Source organism: Lemur catta, chromosome 1 (assembly GCF_020740605.2).
Source record: "Lemur catta isolate mLemCat1 chromosome 1, mLemCat1.pri, whole genome shotgun sequence".
Lineage (NCBI taxonomy): Eukaryota > Metazoa > Chordata > Mammalia > Primates > Lemuridae > Lemur > Lemur catta.
Genome location: NC_059128.1, coordinates 30,456,148 through 30,474,101, shown reverse-complemented (window position 1 = coordinate 30,474,101; position 17,954 = coordinate 30,456,148). Strand labels below are relative to the sequence as shown.

Below are 17,954 nucleotides of genomic sequence, written 5' to 3'. Positions count from 1 at the left end.
CTGCTATGTAAACAGATTCAATCACTTGCAAACAGGAGCAAGAAGATGGAGTGATTGTTCTCATTTTTTGTATAGGACAGAATTCAGAACCCATATTTTCCCTCTTGGTAAACATATTAATATATCAAATTCAGGCAATTAAAAAGGCATGAAATATTGCACTGGTCATCCTTTCTGGAGGAGATGGTGGGAAGGGTGTTGTTGCCTTTACCTGCATTAGGTAAACTGGTTCTTTTTCGAGGAGGCAGGAGTCACAAAAATGACATGAGCTATTGCCTGTTCCAGACATAACTTTCTGCATAACACTGGTTACAGACCAGAGGATTCTTCTTGGTTTGCTTGGTGATCAGGTCAGCCATCTCCTGAGAAGATGAGGCTGCTGGTTTCCAATCAGGGAAACATTCTTGAGTATTCAGGCTCTGGTGGGTTCATTACCTCAGTGGTACCTTTTCCCTAATGATTTGAGTATCCTGGGCTCTAAATCCATTACTTCTCTTTTTGGTGGAACATATTCAAAAATATTTCTGGAGAACCTAATAACCTTCAGTTTGAACTCTAGGTAGTAAATCATATTAAATAAACCTTGTTTTAGCTTTCAGATCATTAAGGATTGTAAAGCACTCCTATCTAAACTCTGTTAGAGAAATCAAAATTCCTTGTAATCAGTGTTGAGTCATTCATTTCTATGGATCCTTGACTTACTCCTTGAAAACTTGTAGTTATCTCTGTTTTAGATTTTAGATAGCATTCTTACCATAGCACACTGGTTTTGTGATTTGGTCTATTATGTATGGTAGCATGGATTCAACGCTCCTAGATTCTAGTTTTACAAATTCCAGTTAGAAGGTGTAAGTAAATAAAGAATTGAGAGCTACATTTTAATTTTCCTTTTAATAAATTAACCAGTGTCAACAGGAAGTGGCTGGTAGGAAAGATGCTATTAATATTATTTTATGTCTCTTTGATGACTGGAGGATGTTCATGGCTCTTGGCTCTTGTCTGATAAGGTCAAAGGCAAGCCACTGGTCACAAGAAGAACCAGGAGCAAAGTGTGGATGGATCAGTGATAGTCTATCAACTCATATCCTATTAGATGGGTCAGTGGTATTATCTTAATTTACAGAGAACAACTTGATATTATCATTACTAATCAATTAGAAGCAGACTTAAATGCCTTTGAATCGTGTTTTCAAACAATAACTAGAAATTAATGTAAAATATAACCAGTGTTAAAATGGCCAACCCAGGCAAAGAACATACATTTAATCAATCTGTAGAAATAGGCATGCCTTTTGGGACCAGTTATTAAATTTGCAGCCCAATAACGAGGATAAAATTTGATATAGAAAATATGTCTCTATCTGATGACCTTATCTTGCCTTAGCAGAGGGTTTACTTAGTGATTCACTGAGTCTTTCCTGTGATCTTATTCCATGACAAACTATAAAAGCCACATGAAAATAAGCCTTTTCTGGGATACGTGCACAAAAGAATACTTTAACGCTAGCCTTTAAGGTAATTGCACCAAATAATACTTTCTTGCAACATTACTTAGTAGGAGAACATATCTGGATCATTCTAGGGTAGTCAGACCTCTAGGACACCAGCCACTTGGAGAAGATACTAGGTATAGTTTTTTTGTATTTTTTTTTCCTCCCAATGTACAAGCAGAGGCCACTACACCAAGGGATCAAGGTTATGGGATGAGGATTATGTTTTATCCCGTTTCTATGACATTGAGCTCTACACCAGGGCTCTTGAATGTGAGGCTTAGCCTGAGATCACAGGCCTCGAAGGGGGTCAGGTCAAGCTGCACAGATCTTCGAGCCGATCAACCCAAGAGCTGAATTGTGTAGTCCGAGGGAAGGCATCCTCCCTGCCTGATTATTTTCTTTACACCCTGGAAACTTTGTAAAATTATATAACCAAGAAAGAAATCTCCTTATCAGGGCACAAGCCAAGTTAATTCTCTTGTTTATTCTGCTTCAATGTTTGCAAAAACCCTCTTAAGAAGCTGGGAAACATTTTCTTTTGGACTAATTTAGCTTTTTTTCCATTTGACTTTTATTTATTCTTTTCCAACTCTGCTTCAATCCTACCCCACCCTTTCTGCAACATTTTTATCATTACCAAAGACGTGTCCTTAGAGCAGAATTAAAATGGCCTCTACTAGGTTTTGTTGTTATTGTTGTTTTAAATCATCAAAAATATGTTTTGGTCTACCCTATGCATGGTATGGGGATACAAAGAAGTAGAAGACAGTTCCTGCCCCCAGGGTCCTCTGGTCTAGCTTGGAAGACCACATATATATATATACACACACACATATATATATACACACACACATATATATATACACACACACATACATATAATACACACACATATATACACACACACTCACTCATGGGTAATCAAAATGCAGTGCAGGAGTTAAAGAACCAACTAATACTGAAGAACAATCCCAAGGCAGTGTTTGATTAATTATCTAATGAGTGGTTAAAATAGTAACCGCTTTGAATCCAAAGGAAGGTAGAATCATCATCAGCATATTAAGTCTTTTCAGGAAGAGGTGGGATTTGAGGACCACCTTAAAATCCATGTTTCTCAAACCTGGCTGCACTTTAGCTCATCACAAGGCATTTATATAATACCAATGCCTGGGCCCCTCCCTGACCAGTCAAATCAAAGTCTCTGCCCATGGGGCTGGGCATCAGTGTTTATTGTATTTGTAAAGTTCCCCCAAGTGATTCTAGTGTGCAGCCAAGGTTGAGAACCTCTGTCTTAAATAATAGATAAAATTTGGTAGTCAGAAAGGGGAGGTGCTGGGGTGGGGTGAGTGGCAGCAGAGGACGAGCAGGAGGGCAGTCACATCATCAGAGGGCGCAGGCTGAGTTTTGCCTTGGAAGAAGAGCAAAGGGTTTGGGCACTCATTCATTTGACAAACCTTTATTTAATCATCTCTTCTCTGCTAGTTACTCTGCTAACTAGATGCTAGAGATTCAAAGATAAGTAAGAGAGGGTTGATGCGCTCTGGAGTTGTTCACAGTCTGCTTGGGGAATCAGATAACATGTAAACAGGACTGTAAGAGTGCTGTGAATTAATTCAGCGTAGAGAACATGGAGAGCCCTACAGCTAAGGAAGGTTCTAGAGCGATAAGATGAATGAGGCAGTGGCATGCAGGGCAGACTGGCCGAGGCTTTCACTTGGGAAACTCTCGAGGTAACTGGGTGCTTTGTAGCAAGGCTGAGAAAGCTCTAGTGAGGCTGGTTATACTTGATAGAAGGAAGAAAAACTCGATGAAACATTCACATTCATACTATTTCTCATCAAATCCTCATGAAGGCTGTTCCTGTAAACCACAGATGGGATTATATAAGTTTTCAAGTGCCCTAGAAGGAGTAATGAAGTAAATAATTCCTGACTCAGTCTCACACCCCCTTGATGAAATAAATATTATGACTCTCTTATTTCAACAAATTGGAAAGAGATGACTTTTTCATATAGGAGGTTTATTTAAATGGACTTTATAATAATATTTTCATCTCCTATTTAGAAGGCAGCCTGAAGTTACAGAACACTTGAAGGGTGACCCTAAAGTGCCTAGTAAATTGTTGATAGGACCACTAATATTACTCCAGCTCCCCATCCTCACTTGAATCCATAGGCTTTTCTCAAAGCCTCAGGTTGTTTTACATCTTGGAAGTATTTGGTGTTTCCTTTCTGGTGATATAATCCTTCTCTCAGTGTCCATTTTATATTTTCAAAGACTCAACATCATCACTGTGAAGGCTTCCCTGACACCCAGAAGGATCTATCCCCCTTCCCTCTGGCCCACCTTTGCACTTGGCCCTTGTCTCTATTCTTGTACTTTTGAGCCCTGAATCATGAGCCTTTGAGGTCTGTGACTGAATTTATCTGTGTACCTTCAGAGGCAAGGACAATGCTTGACATTTACACAGTTGATACATTCATTTTGAAAGAGAGAGAAAGAGAGAAAGAAAAACAGACTCCTTGTATCTATGTGTGAATCCAGTCTTGAAGATGGACATACTGCTTATTTAGAATCACTCTTCCCCATAGGAATTGAGTTTTATAGTTTAATCATTCTGTTTTAAGTATTAGTAATTGTCAGTTGAAAAGGTTAGCATCAAACCTTGACAATTACCAGGCGATACTGAATATAGGAATTTTTTTTGTAGAACCAGCCTGTTGGGGGCTATGGAAGAGTGGGAGGCAGACTTCCCCTGGAATCCTTATGGGATTCCTCTGTGTAAGCAAGTCAGAGCCCTAAACACAGACCTAGGCTGAGCAAGGGAGGGATCCTGCAGCTGCTTTCAGGGAACAGGCAACATGAGGACTTTGGGGAGAAGGTAAGAAGTCTATGTTGCCATCTTCCACAAGTCTTAACTCCTCCTCTCTGCGGTTGGAAAGGCTTAACGGAGGACTGAATAACTAAAGAAAGGATGATAAATTTCCTTTCCCAGATAAGCTGAAGGGTACAATTGGGGCAGAATGTCAGGCCTAAATCCATATTCGCCCAAAGAAAGACACTGAAGATGATGTTTTACCTGATAGAAAGTCATAGTTCCTCCAAAGAGGGATTCAGGCTTAGTTGCCCCAACCCAGGTCATTGTGCTTGTTCTCCTGTTTTCTACTCCAGCTTGTCTGCTGTTTTTAGGTAAGAAGGCTTTGTGCGTGCATGTGTGTGTGTGTGTGTGTGTGTGTGTGTGAGTGAGAGAGAGAGAGACTGGATCCAGCCAGAGGAGAAGTTTCGCTGCACTGCAGGGGTGGGGGAAAATTATTTTTAAGCATAAATACCTGCAGAAATAGCACAGGGAACATAGAATCCCAGCCAAACACATTGCTTTGGGTATAAGTGTCCCCTCCCTTTCCAGAGCTGCTCAAGTGTGAAGTCTGAGCCCCTGCCTACACTCTCCCAGCAGAATTGCTGTAACAGGTATTGAACAGATTGGGAAAATGGATAAAAGGGGGATCCACAATGGTGACTTTAAAAGGATCGTTTTTTCAAGTCACCAGGCAAATATATTAGAATCTAAGGATATCTCACCCGAAAGTATGAAGTAACAGCAATGAATACAGTGAGTTGGTACTCACGGAACATAAAGACAGGTTCCAGCTGAGAAAAAGCAACACATACCTAAGTAGATACTTCCTGTTTCTATCACCACACTGGAGATAAGAATATCAATATCTTTATTACCACCTACAAAGAAACTAACTCCGTGGGGCTCCCTTTGAAGAAAGTCAATGTACCCAAGAAATCACTATTTCTAAATGAGCTCAAGTAGAAAGAACTATCTCTTAAAGAGTTTCCATTGGAAATTGCCAATTAAAAATACAATTGCTCCCATGCTTCTGACAGGGGTTCCTCTGTCCAGTGCTTTGACTATGATAGAACATGTGTCTTTGCTGAGAGGAAGATTTTTGAACCGCATGGGGCCAATAAATGTTCAAATAAAAATAAAAACAAGACAAGGGTGAGGGAACTACCATAGGACTTTAAACATCATTTTTAATTGAGTAGAGTTGTAAAATTAATTGTTACCACCATTTCAAAAAGGAAAAGATACTTTAACACCAAAAAGTAGAAAGGACATATCTGTGAATAAAGAATACATTTTAATGTATTTAAACTGAATGCATTTATTTTTATGGCAGACTTAGTACTTGTTCTTATTTCTCTCTTGGAGGATCATGAGCTCAGACCACCCAAGGGCCAAGTGACTAGTCTATTCGCAGAGCATGTAGGTGATTTATCCTCTGATGAGCCAGTCATTTCACCAGCATTTATACTTCCGTCGTTCTCCTCCAGCTCTAACTAGTTTTATTTTTGTACACTGTTTTTCTGGTACCAAATTCCCTTATGCAGTGACCCTCCCAGCTCTAACTTGCTGAGCAAACTAGGCCAAATACCTGGATGAGAGATTTCTAGAGAAACACAAACTGTTGCAGGAAGTAGAAGAGACATTGGGGCTTTGGAACCAAATTGAAGACTCTGTTGTCCAGTGGGAAAAGAAAAATGTTTTCTGTTGGGAAACAACATCGGAAACAGCTACAAGATCTCTTGGACAAGACACTGACCTAAGAGTCAAGGACATTGAAATTTATTTGGCTCATTTGAGAATGAAGGTTGGACAGGATGTTGTATTTTAGCCTTGGTTCGTTAGCTGTGAGTGAGAGGAAAATGAGGCGAGATCGTTTGTTAGGGAAAGCAAAAGGGAAAGAAGGGCTCAGTATCTGTATAAACTATGAACTGATTGACAAATGAATCAGCACTTTCACTAGAACAAAATCATTTAGTATATTACAGTGTACACCTGAGATACAGTCTAGAGATCATCTTGTCCAGTGAGTCCTAACTACAGTGAGCTTAAGAATCCCAGGCGTTTGTGAACAATGAAGACCCCAGGCTCCACTAGCAGTGCTGGACTGAGTGAGGGTGAGGCCAAGCCCAAGAGCTGCAGTTTTTAGCAGGCACTTCTGGTGATTGTCACTTGGGTGGTCCTCAATCTCATGCTCTATTCTAACCCCTTCATTTTATAGATAGGGTAAGCAGTTGAGATTAAATGATTTATTCATTGTCACATGATTAGTAGCAGAAACAGAAGAGAAACTCAATTCTTCCCATTCCTAATTTGTTGCTTTTTTCACCTTAATCTGGTGACTTTTAGTAGAAAGACTCTAAGCAAAAAAGTCCCCAAACTCAATCAAATTATTGGGTTTGCAGGTGATGTGATTTTGTATCCCCTACGACTTTCAGTGGTTCATAAAAGGATTCTACAGAACTCTGCAAAAAAATTTTTAAAAAGCACCGTCTCACCCCACATTGCAATGAATTACAAGATAAAAGTCAACGTTTAAAATTCTTGAGCCCAGACATGTAAAAAAGCAACTTTTTCCAAGTTGAACTTCACAACGAGCATAAACTTCCCAGTCAATTGACTTTCCTTATAGACAACATCCTGCAACAGGGCTGGCTATGCTGCCCCTCTCCATAGATGGTCATTTGTGCTCACAGAGGGCCACCCTTAAATCCTGAGCTTCCTGTTGCCCATCTTCAAAGGCTGGAGGCGTGCCATGGGAGAACCAGAGTTTTCTGGTCTTTGTCTGGTCTTCTGAACATGGAAGAAGGTTTGTGGTTATGACATTTTTGATTCCTGCATCTGTATTTTGAAAAGGCACAGGAGAAAGAGAGGCCAGAGGCAGGCGGCAGCTGTGCTGTGTGGAGACCTATTTCCCGCCATCTCAGGGTCCCATAGTTGATAGTGAAGAGCGTGCTTGCTTGGTTCCACTGCTCCAGGCAATGCTAATTAAAGCTCACTTTATCTTCTGCTGATGGAAGGGAGTTAACCTTTACCGAGTACCTACAAGGTTGCAGGCATCTTGTTTGTCCCTTTGTGCTTTATTTCCATTAATCTCCACATCAACCCTTCAGCATAGATCTTATCATCTCCATTTTTACAAACACAGAAACTTGGCTAATAAGATAAATAACTTATATTCAGTGGTAATATCAAGATTTGAAACCAAGTTTGTATAATTCCAGAGCCCAAGTTATTTTTGGCATACCGTGTTCTCTGAGATGTAAGGTGGTGGTGGTGGTTTTAATTTTTTTAAATCTAGGAATAAAATGAGGGGCTGGAAAATGAAGCCTTGACTTAGTGATGATTCTTTTAGCTTGCAATGAATGGTCCTCTTAATCTTTCTCTCTGACTTTACCCAAGGATGACTGGATCTAGAACGTCATTTAGTTTACCTGCAAAGCTTACTGAATTACATATTAGAACAGCACCTCTCACTCTGAGGCAGCGACATAAAGGAAGAAGATGGTGAGCTGCTTCTTGCATTTTTCTCTTGCTCTTGGTATTATTTGGCTTAGAAATACTGCTGGCATACTACTGTGATTCCAAAATGCTCTTTGCTCTGTCTGTGTGCATGATTTGAAAACTTGTCACACATGTGGCAGAAGCAAGTCCAGCTTGCAGCATTTGTCGTCTGGCTGCTGTTGCTGGGGGAATAGCCCTGCCATGAGGTGGTACATATCCTGGGCCTGTGGCCTCTGCTTCTCTCCTGGAGTGGCTGTGGCTGTGAGGGGCACAGCATGGTACAGTGCTGGTTTGCATTTCAGGTCCTTTACTGATGTCACCAGTTGGGACAGTGGATAGAGTGGGGGGCTTCAGAACCTTCCAAAATTTTAATACCTTATGAAATTGGGGTAGAGGAATGGGAAGCAGACAAAGGATTTACATGATGGAAGTGTGAGGGGAAGTGAATCAAATAAGTTTCTAGCACTCGGTTTGAATTTATGTAAGTCTGATTATGTTACCATAACATTTTTTGATATGCTACACATTATCCAATGCATGATTGATTGTCAAATATAGTATAAATCATTGGGCTTTCCTGATTTCTGCTGCTTTAAATAATTTGGAGTTTTCAGTTACCATAGAGTTGATGCAATGACTCCTTCCTTCCCTTAGCCTTCCTCTTACCCTGTTGCCCTTCTGCCCACCCCCAACCTTCCCTGGATTTTTAAATCAGTAAGTGACTCCTGGCAACTGACTTAGAGTTAGAATGCTTGACGCAGAGATTCTTTTTCACTGAGAGTCTCTTTCTGGAAGTTTCTCTCCTTGGCTTAGCAAAGCTTAAGAGTTCTGGCATCTCAGACAAAGATTGTGTGTGCTTGAGTCTTGGACTCTTGTTTTATTGTTACCAAAGGGACTATGACTTTGAGAACACCTTTGGAGAGCCAACCTGCAGTGATTATATCCCACTGCCTATTTTCTGAATCCTCAACTCAGAATTGGCAATGACAGATAGAGCTGGGATAATGATCCAGGACCCGGTAACAGAATTCTCTGAGTGTCAAGCCTCCAGAGAGAGGCACATCTTTACAAACCTTAGAAAATTAGAACTGAGGCACCTGGTATATCTGGGAAGGATTGAGAAAAGCCACGCAAAGCCCTGGTTTTCTGCTGCTTGCTCTGTCTATCCAACCGTTTATTGAGAGTTTCCTTTGTGCCAATTACTCTGCTAAGTGCTTTGTGGGCATTTTCTTGTTTAAGGCTTACAACAACTCTATGAGGCAGGTATTACCAGGAATATATTATAGATGAGTACATTGAAGTTTATAGAGCTTTAAAAATTTGCTGTAAATCCCATGGCTTCTAAGGGGCAAAGCCAGAATTTCCCTGCTCCTTTGTTTCCCACCCCCAAACATACACATTCGCTCCCTCTTCTACATCGCTGGTTTCTTCACCTCTGTCCCACAACTGAGTCCCCTGCTAATGTAAGATTATTTTTGCATGCTACTTGGAATCCCTTGCAGAAAGCTTTCCTTTCAACCCCTGTAGTGTGGCCATCTTCAATGCTTGTACTAGGTGGAATACTCCCTTCAAAGAATAGAATGATCCATTGCCTTGAAAGAGCTTTTTCCATCTCTATTAAATAATTAGTTATTTCCTATAACTGTGTGGCTATATCTGGCAACAGAACACTTTTGAGAAAGAATGAGCTTCACAAGACATGGTCCTCAGAGTCTCACCACTAAGTCAGGGAAAGCCCTGGCCCTTCCTCTATGTTTCCAGGTTTTGGCCCTTCTAGCCAGTGTCTTTTCCATGTGCTGGGTTTGGCTTCAGTGTTATGCCATTTACTGTCAAAGAATAAAGAAAAGTCACTGCGGAGACTTGCCCACAGTGAGAACAGACCTGTGCTCACCTGTCGATGGTCTTCTCCAGTGAGAGCCCACAGGGCCCAGGAGGTGCAGTGGTGCACCACATAGATACGTCCCTTCACGGGAAGTAGATGTACAAAGAATATCTATTTCTTTAATTTTCCTTGCAAAGTCACTTTTCCCACCGATATAATAATCAATTTCATGGTTTACCTTTAAATTCTTTCTGAGTTGTCTTTTCTTCTCTGAAAGTATTAACCTAACACCCGAATGAAGATTCAGTCAATGTCTAGTAAAATAGGAAAATTCTCTGGCAGTTCTATGTTCTTTCACTGGTGACTCCTAAAACAAAAAGGCTCAGTGGATCCAACATGGATTCTAACCCCTAAACAGCTGTGCTTATACGAAGCTGTTCTCTCTTATTTATAGCTACTTCTACAGTCTTCTCTCCTGATATACTATTCCATACTGACCTGCATTGGAATGTTAGGCTCTTCATTGGGACTGATCTCTACTTCCTACTTGTGACTCCGTTCTGGCACTTGCTTTGCCTTTTTATGCCATCCTCCACCCTTTTCTCACTCAGACTTTGCTCTGTGCCCCGTGACTCCAAGATCCCTGTAATTGGCTCTGCTATGAGTCTATTAGCATTTGATCCCATTGACTTGAGGCCAGTCCTTCTCAGGAACCACCTATAGTCTCGGTTTGAATTCAGCAGCAGTCTCTAGGATCCCTCTGCGTAGGGGATCTTGCTACAAGTTGTGGTTGTTCAAAGGCCAGATATTTTCAAAGAAAACCCACTGAGATAAGTTGGATGAGTGACTGCCATAGCATCTGTGACATTTTGGTCACTTTTTTCATCTTCTAAAAAGCTCATATTTTTCCTCAATTTAGAAAAGGTATATGCCATGGTTTGAATGTATCCCCCAAAAAGCATGTGTTGGAAACTTAATGGCCATTGTAACAGTATTAAGAGGCGAGACATTTAACAGCCAATTAGGCCATGAGGGCTCTGCCCTCATGAATGGATTAATGCCATTATTTCAGGAGTGGTTCCTTGTAAAAGGACAGGTTTTTGGCCCTCTTTTATCTCTCTCTCTGTCTCACCCTCCCTTTGCCCTTCTACCATAGATGACACAGCAGGAAGGCCCTCACCAGAAGCCAGCCTTCAATCTTAGACTTCTCAGTCTCCACAACTGTGAGAAATAAATTTATGTTAATTACAAATTACCCAGTCTGTGATATTCTGTTATAGCAGCACAAAACCGACTTAGATAGTATGTATTACAGCTTAATATCTTTAGTAATAAATCTTCTAGAGACTGTAATTGTATTTAATAGTAATAGCCCTCTGTGTGTGCTCTAACCATAGACATGGATCCTCTTCTAATTCTTCTATTTTTATCTAGACAGGACAATTAAGTGTTCTTTGTGTTTGACACCTCCCTTTTCCCTTCATCCCTGCCTCCTTTTTTTCATCCTTCATGTCTTTTCTGGTTAGATATGTGTGCCAAACGCTGGGCAAATGAAGTCAACTAAAGCCCAATTTCCTGCCCCAAAGAACCATAGTAGTAGAGGAGAACACCTAGTAGAAGGAAGCAGACACGTGAATCAGTACAAGAAGGTGTGAGGGAACTGTGAGAGAGTGCAGTGTGGACATCAAAACTGGGATGGTCAGAACTCTCATCAAGAAAGGGATAGTCTGAGAGGGATTCAGAGGAAGGTATGATGTTTGAGAAAAAATTTGAAAAGGTGCACTGGTATTTGCCAGCTAGATGGGATAGGAGGCTGAGGAAGCTGTATGAACAAAGGCTCTGGGGTGGAAACTGCAAATCATCCTTAAGAGCTACAGGGGACGGTGTGTGTCTGTACAGTGGGTGGGGCAGGGGAGGGGGAGGATGGGGCCTGCAGTAAAAGATAGAGCAAGGAAAGAAGGGCAAACCAGACTTGGTCCTGAAAGCTCTCACAAGCCCCACTGAAGAACTCCCAGCAAGGCTGTATCATCAGATTTGTACTTTACAAGGCTCCCTTTGGCCGGAGTTTGCCAGGATTTGGGGGGATTTGAGATAGGATGCAAAGAAATGAGGGCCAGAACCAAGACAGTGGCTGTTGAGACGGAAAAAAGGGGAGAGATATGAGATGACAGGAAGACAGGATCCACAGCATTTAAGCACAGAGAGAGATCTGGAAGGGTTTGGAAAGGGGGGGGTGTTGTTTCTGATGTAAGTGAGTGGACAGATGAGATTATCCCTCACTGAGATGGGCTAGGAAAGGAGAAAAAGGAGGCCCCAGAGGGAGGCAAGAGCTGGCCCTGCTGGAGACATGTGTAGTTCCTTGCTTATGTGACAGTGTATGGCTACTTCCATTCTATCCAGACCTCAATGGCTGCCATCAGGAATTAGTTTGGAGATCAGAAGGGATTTCTTATACCTGTACAGAATCTTGAGTCAAAATTTTCTCTTTCCCTACCTCCCAGGATTGCTTGCAGCCCACGATTCCATTCTTCTCCACCCTCAATGCCATTTCCTTCTTTTAGATCCCTGGTTCTATAACGAGACTGGTTATCAGGATGTGTGAAAAATGAAAGGTTAAGAAGACGCCTGCTGGAGAAAGCGAACGGGAAGGGCGTAAACTGTTTGCAGCAAAACCCCTGTGTTTAGGGAGATGAGGGCCCTGTGGACAGCTATGTCTTCTTCTCTAGTGAATTCTGGCAAACTTAAAGTCCCAGGGTGTGGCATCAGTTGCTAATTTGAAGAACTAACAGTTGAGGCTTCGAGGTTTTCTAGAAGATCCCATCTATAAATTGGGAATCGGGAATCTTTTGCTTTAGTGGGTCATGCCAGTCAATAGCATGTTTGCTCTCAGATTCACTCCCTGCCCTTCCCTTGCTCTGCTTGGTACCACAGGAAACTGACCCCTGCAATTTATATTTGCCAGGTTTTCTTTCTATTGATTCTGGTTAATTTTGGACCCTGGAGGGAAGATGAAGGGCAGAAATATGAGAAAAGCCATGTATTTTTGCACACCCCACCCCACCCCACTCTGCTTTCAGTGGTGTCTCAGACAGTGATATTATTAATAGTTTCTCCACCAGGACCCCTGTGTTGTCCCAGCTCTAGTTGGTCAGCTCCACCTTTGGCTCTAATAATAGCACCTCTTCCTTGATTCCTCTAGCCCTAGAGATGGTGGTCGCTTCTTGTTGGTTGTCTCTGGGTTGACTCACTGTCCCCTATTTTCCTTTCAGCTCTTCCAACACATTTGCAACTAGTTCCCCAAATTTGAACTACCTGGGGTTAGTCCTGTTTTTCTGATGGACCTTGACAGATATGGGTTGACATAAGCTCTGGTTGGTACATGGTTAGTGTAAGATCCCAAATCTGTTCTCCATTGGCCTTGTTCTCAAAAGGACTCCTCTGCCCCATGGTTCTTCAGCCCTGAGACTTGGGCTCCTGGGCTGGGCTGTCTTGGAGGGCAAACACTTATGTAGTACTTCCTAAATGGTATGAGAAAAGGAGCCCTTTTGGCCCAGTCTCCTTCCTGTAGGATTTTCCAAAACTTTCCAGATATATTTAAGCTCAGGAAATGTTTTATTGGCTGGAAATAATGTCTCGTGGAGGTTGGGAGTTTGAAACCCACAGAACCTTCTCTAAAAGAGATGTGTTGAAATGTCCCAGGGTCTGTATGCATACAACCAAACTCTGCCCCTCCCTTATTGAAAGCGTGGCAGGCTCCCATCCTTTAATTAGGTGGTGTCATAGAAGAGGAGTTGGCATTCTCTGAATGACCTAATGACATGAAGAGAAGAACAGCTCCAAAGGCCAGAATTCTCTCCAGGAGAAAGGATTAGTAAGTGGTTAGTAATGTATTTGGATTCTAATTCTGATTCCACCTCAGATCCTATAAGGAGACTTCTGCAACCCCCTTCTTTGGGCCTTGGCCAATAACTATGGTTGTGAAATTGACCTAAATCATAATAAATCTTTTCTAAGGCCACAGTTACTGACTTAATGAATTGGAGCATTCTGAGATTCTTTTAAAGATAGACATCATCCAACTGCAGAATACATTATTGATTTTTTTTCTAATAGGCCATGGCTTTTACTTTGCTATGTTGCCCACGTTTTATAGCAATTTTCAGAAGAGACTCTGTTTGGGTATGAAGATCATTGCTATCTTAAAGCATTCATCAAAGAAAAGGAAAAGTGGAAGAGCTGTATTGTGTGCCTTCTCAGATCCTTCAGCATTAGGCCAAGAAGTGGAAAATAATCATCATTTCTAGTCTGTGGGGCCAAAACTTCAGAAATTACAAAGAGATTATTACATGTTCCATCACTACAGGGAACAGCTGAAACCCCATCCTTTTGAGAATGACTTGAATCCAAATCATATATTGATTTATCTGGGCTATGTCTAGGAAGTTCCCAAATTTAACACAATAATCACTAACCAGGATACTTATGTGATTATATGATGATGCATAGAACTTTATAGACCTTTGGGGTCAGGTATCTGTTTTATATTAAAAGAGTAGGGTTTTAATGAAAAGGAAGCAGGTGATATGCATCAATGTAACTATAGTTTCTGTGTCTCTCAAATGTCCAGCATTGCATGACATTGTTGTTCTTTCTTCTGACCAAGTTTCCTTCATTAGCCTGTAAGGGAGCCTATGAAATGAATCATAGTCCCAGAAATAGCATGAGAGGACATTTACATTTGAGTGCATCAAAAAGCTAGGATAATTTTTTAAATTCTTTCAGAGATTAAAATTTATTTATGGATTCTGGTATATAGTATACATACAAAAACCAGTGTCTTCATCTCTAGGTACCTAGAAAAAAAGATACTCCATTGTGAAAAAGATAATGATATTTTAGAACTAAATTCTAGCTCTGTCTCTAATTAGGTATGTGATCTTGGGCAAATGACTCTGAGTCATAGGTTCCTCTTCTAGAAGAGAGTTACGTGATCTAGAAAACGATTGCATTTTCTGGTTCTGTGAAGAAGAAGCAGTGCCATGTTACACCCTCATTTACTATTTTGTACAGTGGGAATATTCTCATTATCAGTAGGGCTTGCCACATCATGTATTTATGCCAAGCTGTAGTATACAGCCCTAGCAGTCTGCTCAGTTTTTTGTTTGGTTGATGACTTCCTCTTGTAATATGTCTTGACAGGTGGTCAGAGGAGTACCTCTTTGAATCTACCTGCAGAGCTTGTTAAAAATTCAGATTCCAGGGCCTTCCCAGACTAAATCAGCAGCTCTGGGGGTGGGTATAGAAATCTGCATTTCTACATTCCTGAGCAATTTGTAGGGACATGCAGCCTGAGATCCATGGCCAACTGACAGCACATAGTGTAGTGTATGATGTGAATTATGTTTACTCTCTTTACTGTTTGCATCCACTCTGCAGGGTCCTAGCCCCAGGCCAACTACTGACTAGATGATTTCATCACAACCTTTCATCTCCCTAGGACTGTTTCCTTATTTATAAAACACAGGGACTGGAGTATTAATCTCCAAGGCATCTTTGGGTTCTAACAGTCCATGAAAATAGTTCTCTAGTGATCTGTGAGAATTACTGAACCTACCTTAACAAATCCTATTTCTTGAGTGCCTACTATGTGGTGGGCATTGTGCAACTTTTATGTGTATTTCACTTATTCTTTATAGTAACCTATGATATTATTATTATTCACACTTGACATTTAAGGAACTGAAGCTTAGAAAATTTAAGTAACTTGCCCAAGTCTACTTAGTTGATAAGTGGAGCTGCAGTGAAGTGAGATTAAACTGAGGCCATAAACACATAAAGAATTGCCTGGGTTGCTGCTCCCCTAAAACTTCTGAAGGCCACTGTGCTTCTCATTCACCTTGTGTTCTACTCTCCCAGCAAAGGAGCCTGGTTTTGGTTTCTTTAGATGTTTACTTGGCCTCTTGCTTAAGCATTTGCCTCTCCTACTCAGTAACAGTGAAAGGAACCCTCCTCCAGACGTCCCCCCCCAACACACACACAAAAAATCACAGAGCTGGAAACATTTTGTTTCCTACAAAAAGTTTTTTTGCAGCCAGCTCTGCGGTTGAAAGTATTTTTTCTGTGGTCTAGGGATGGGTTGGATCCCATCTCTTCTTGGCCAGTGTCTGAGAACTTAGCCTGTGGCTTCTCATCAAGTCAGCACATAGCAAGCTGTTTTTTGAATGAGTGTCTAATGATGTTGAATGTGTGCACAAGTGGACAAATAGGTCTGTTTGGGTGTATAAGAAATGTGTGCATGTCCCTCTAGTCCTTTCAGGGCAGAGAGAACCTGGGAGTAGTTTTCCACATGCTGTACATATCAATGTAGCTTTTAAGTTTTCATCACTCACATGACAACCAAAAAATTCAGATGCTGACAAAATGAGAGGAGAGTGATATTATGTGAGCCTTATGTGGATTTGTAAGTAATCAAAAAGGCAGGGAATCTGAGATTTTGATCTGTCACTTTTCTTTCCATTTTCAAATGCTCAAAACCAAGGCAGAGTGGTCTGATGGTAATGCAGAAGATGGGAATTCTGGGGTCTGTCTCCAGCTTGGCCACATTCAAGGTTTAGGACACTGACCATTGTCCAGCCTTGGATAAAAACTTCTCAAGGACTGCATTTCCCTCTCTAAAAGCATAAATTTGTTTTTGTTTTTGTTTTTGTTTTTGTTTTTTAAAAACCCTTAAGAATAAAAGTTCTTCTAGTTAACGATGAATTTTGAGTATTCAAATTCAGAATTCACGGGTAAGAAATATCACTAGTGGTAAATACCTTTTCTTTACTCATATTTACTCATAATTTACATGTTTCCAGTAAGACTTTACATGTTTACATGTTTCCAGTATTTCCATGTTTACATGTTTCCATAATTTACATGTTTCCAGTAAGACTTTGTAGTGTGCGGGGGTGCCTAGAACTTTTCCACCTATTCTCCATGGCCTGGCCGTGATGATCCCATTTCTTACATTCTTGTCAACCCCCATGGAGAAATGGCACTCTCTGGGCTCCCCCTGTTCATGGTTTTAAGTGCTACATGCCTCCCTGTCATACCAGCACACCACCATGACTGGCTAATTTAAAAAAAAATTTTTTTTTTTTTGGTGGAGACAGAGTTTGCTATGTTGCCCAGGTTGGTCTTGAACTGGCCTCAAGTGATCCTCCCACCTTGGCCTCCTAAAATCTGGGATTACAGGTGTGAGCCATTGCACCCAGCCTCAAGTATTTTATTTTAGAAGGGCCAGGATTGAGATAGACTCAGCTTTGGTGACATTGGCTGCAGGGGTGCACCTACCCTGGGATGCTGAAACTGCCCCATCCAAGTCAGTCCCGTGGGAAAGAATGACCACAGAGTGATCAGGGGTCACCAGTGGGGAAAGCTGGCATTTGCTCTATTTCATCACACACAGCAGTAGAGCTGTTCTCACAGTAGGGGTTGTTAGGGTTGGGTGGAGGTAGTGGTGGTGATTTTAGTAAACCAGTTTTCTGATGATGGGGGTATATGTTTCTGTTTTTACCCCTTAACAATGACACAACAACCCAAATAACAGATCCCTCAGTACGTTGAAATGCCAAGGCTAAACAAACTGTTGGAACTTTGTGGCTTTGGCTCTTGGCTCCCAGGCATATCCATGCATTAGGGCCATGGCTTGGCAGTAGACAAAGTGGCTGTGTGCATCCTCAGGGAGCTCTCTGGCTTTGTGGCTTCCTTTGATATGCAATTGAACTTTGGCAAAGTTTTCCTCTCATGTCTCTGTTTATGAGGTCCAGAGGTAGGCCAAGACCCTCATTATGGAGCCCGAAGCCAACGGCAAACTAGAACTACAGGATGTCTTCCCACATTCACACCCTGCTTGCAGGCTAAAGAGCTAGCCCACAAGGCATACAACAAAGGGACAAGTTAGGGGAAGAGACTGCTGAATTCTCTTCTCAGCTTTACCCAGCTCTAAATCTAAATCTAAATCTAAGATTGGCCAAATCTCTTAAACTTTCCTCCTTCAGAAGCATAAGATCTCTTACTTAAGAAGAATCAGTGTAAGACTACTAATTTACTGGTTTCCAAGGCATTAGTGCTTAAAAACAACAACAATAACAATACCTAACATTTTATCCAGCACTTAACCATTTGCCAGGTACTAAAGTGTTACACATGTAATGACTCATTTAATATCACATCTTTGAAGTAAGTACTATTATCCCCATTTTACACCTGAAGGAACTCAGTCACAAAAAGGTAAATT

General features: G+C 41.3%; 1 protein-coding gene and 1 long non-coding RNA gene across 3 annotated transcripts in view; one reads left to right on the top strand and one right to left on the bottom strand.

Moving 5' to 3' along the window:
- The window catches only part of RAD51B (RAD51 paralog B), a 523,185-nt gene that overhangs the window by 475,132 nt on the left and 30,099 nt on the right, over window positions 1–17,954 (top strand). The window lies entirely within an intron of this gene.
- On the bottom strand, window positions 2,934–4,732 carry LOC123647606. The gene is made up of 2 exons (XR_006738292.1): window positions 4,573–4,732; window positions 2,934–3,353 (listed from the first exon to the last, which is right to left on the bottom strand). It is a non-coding gene; the product is annotated as an uncharacterized LOC123647606 (long non-coding RNA).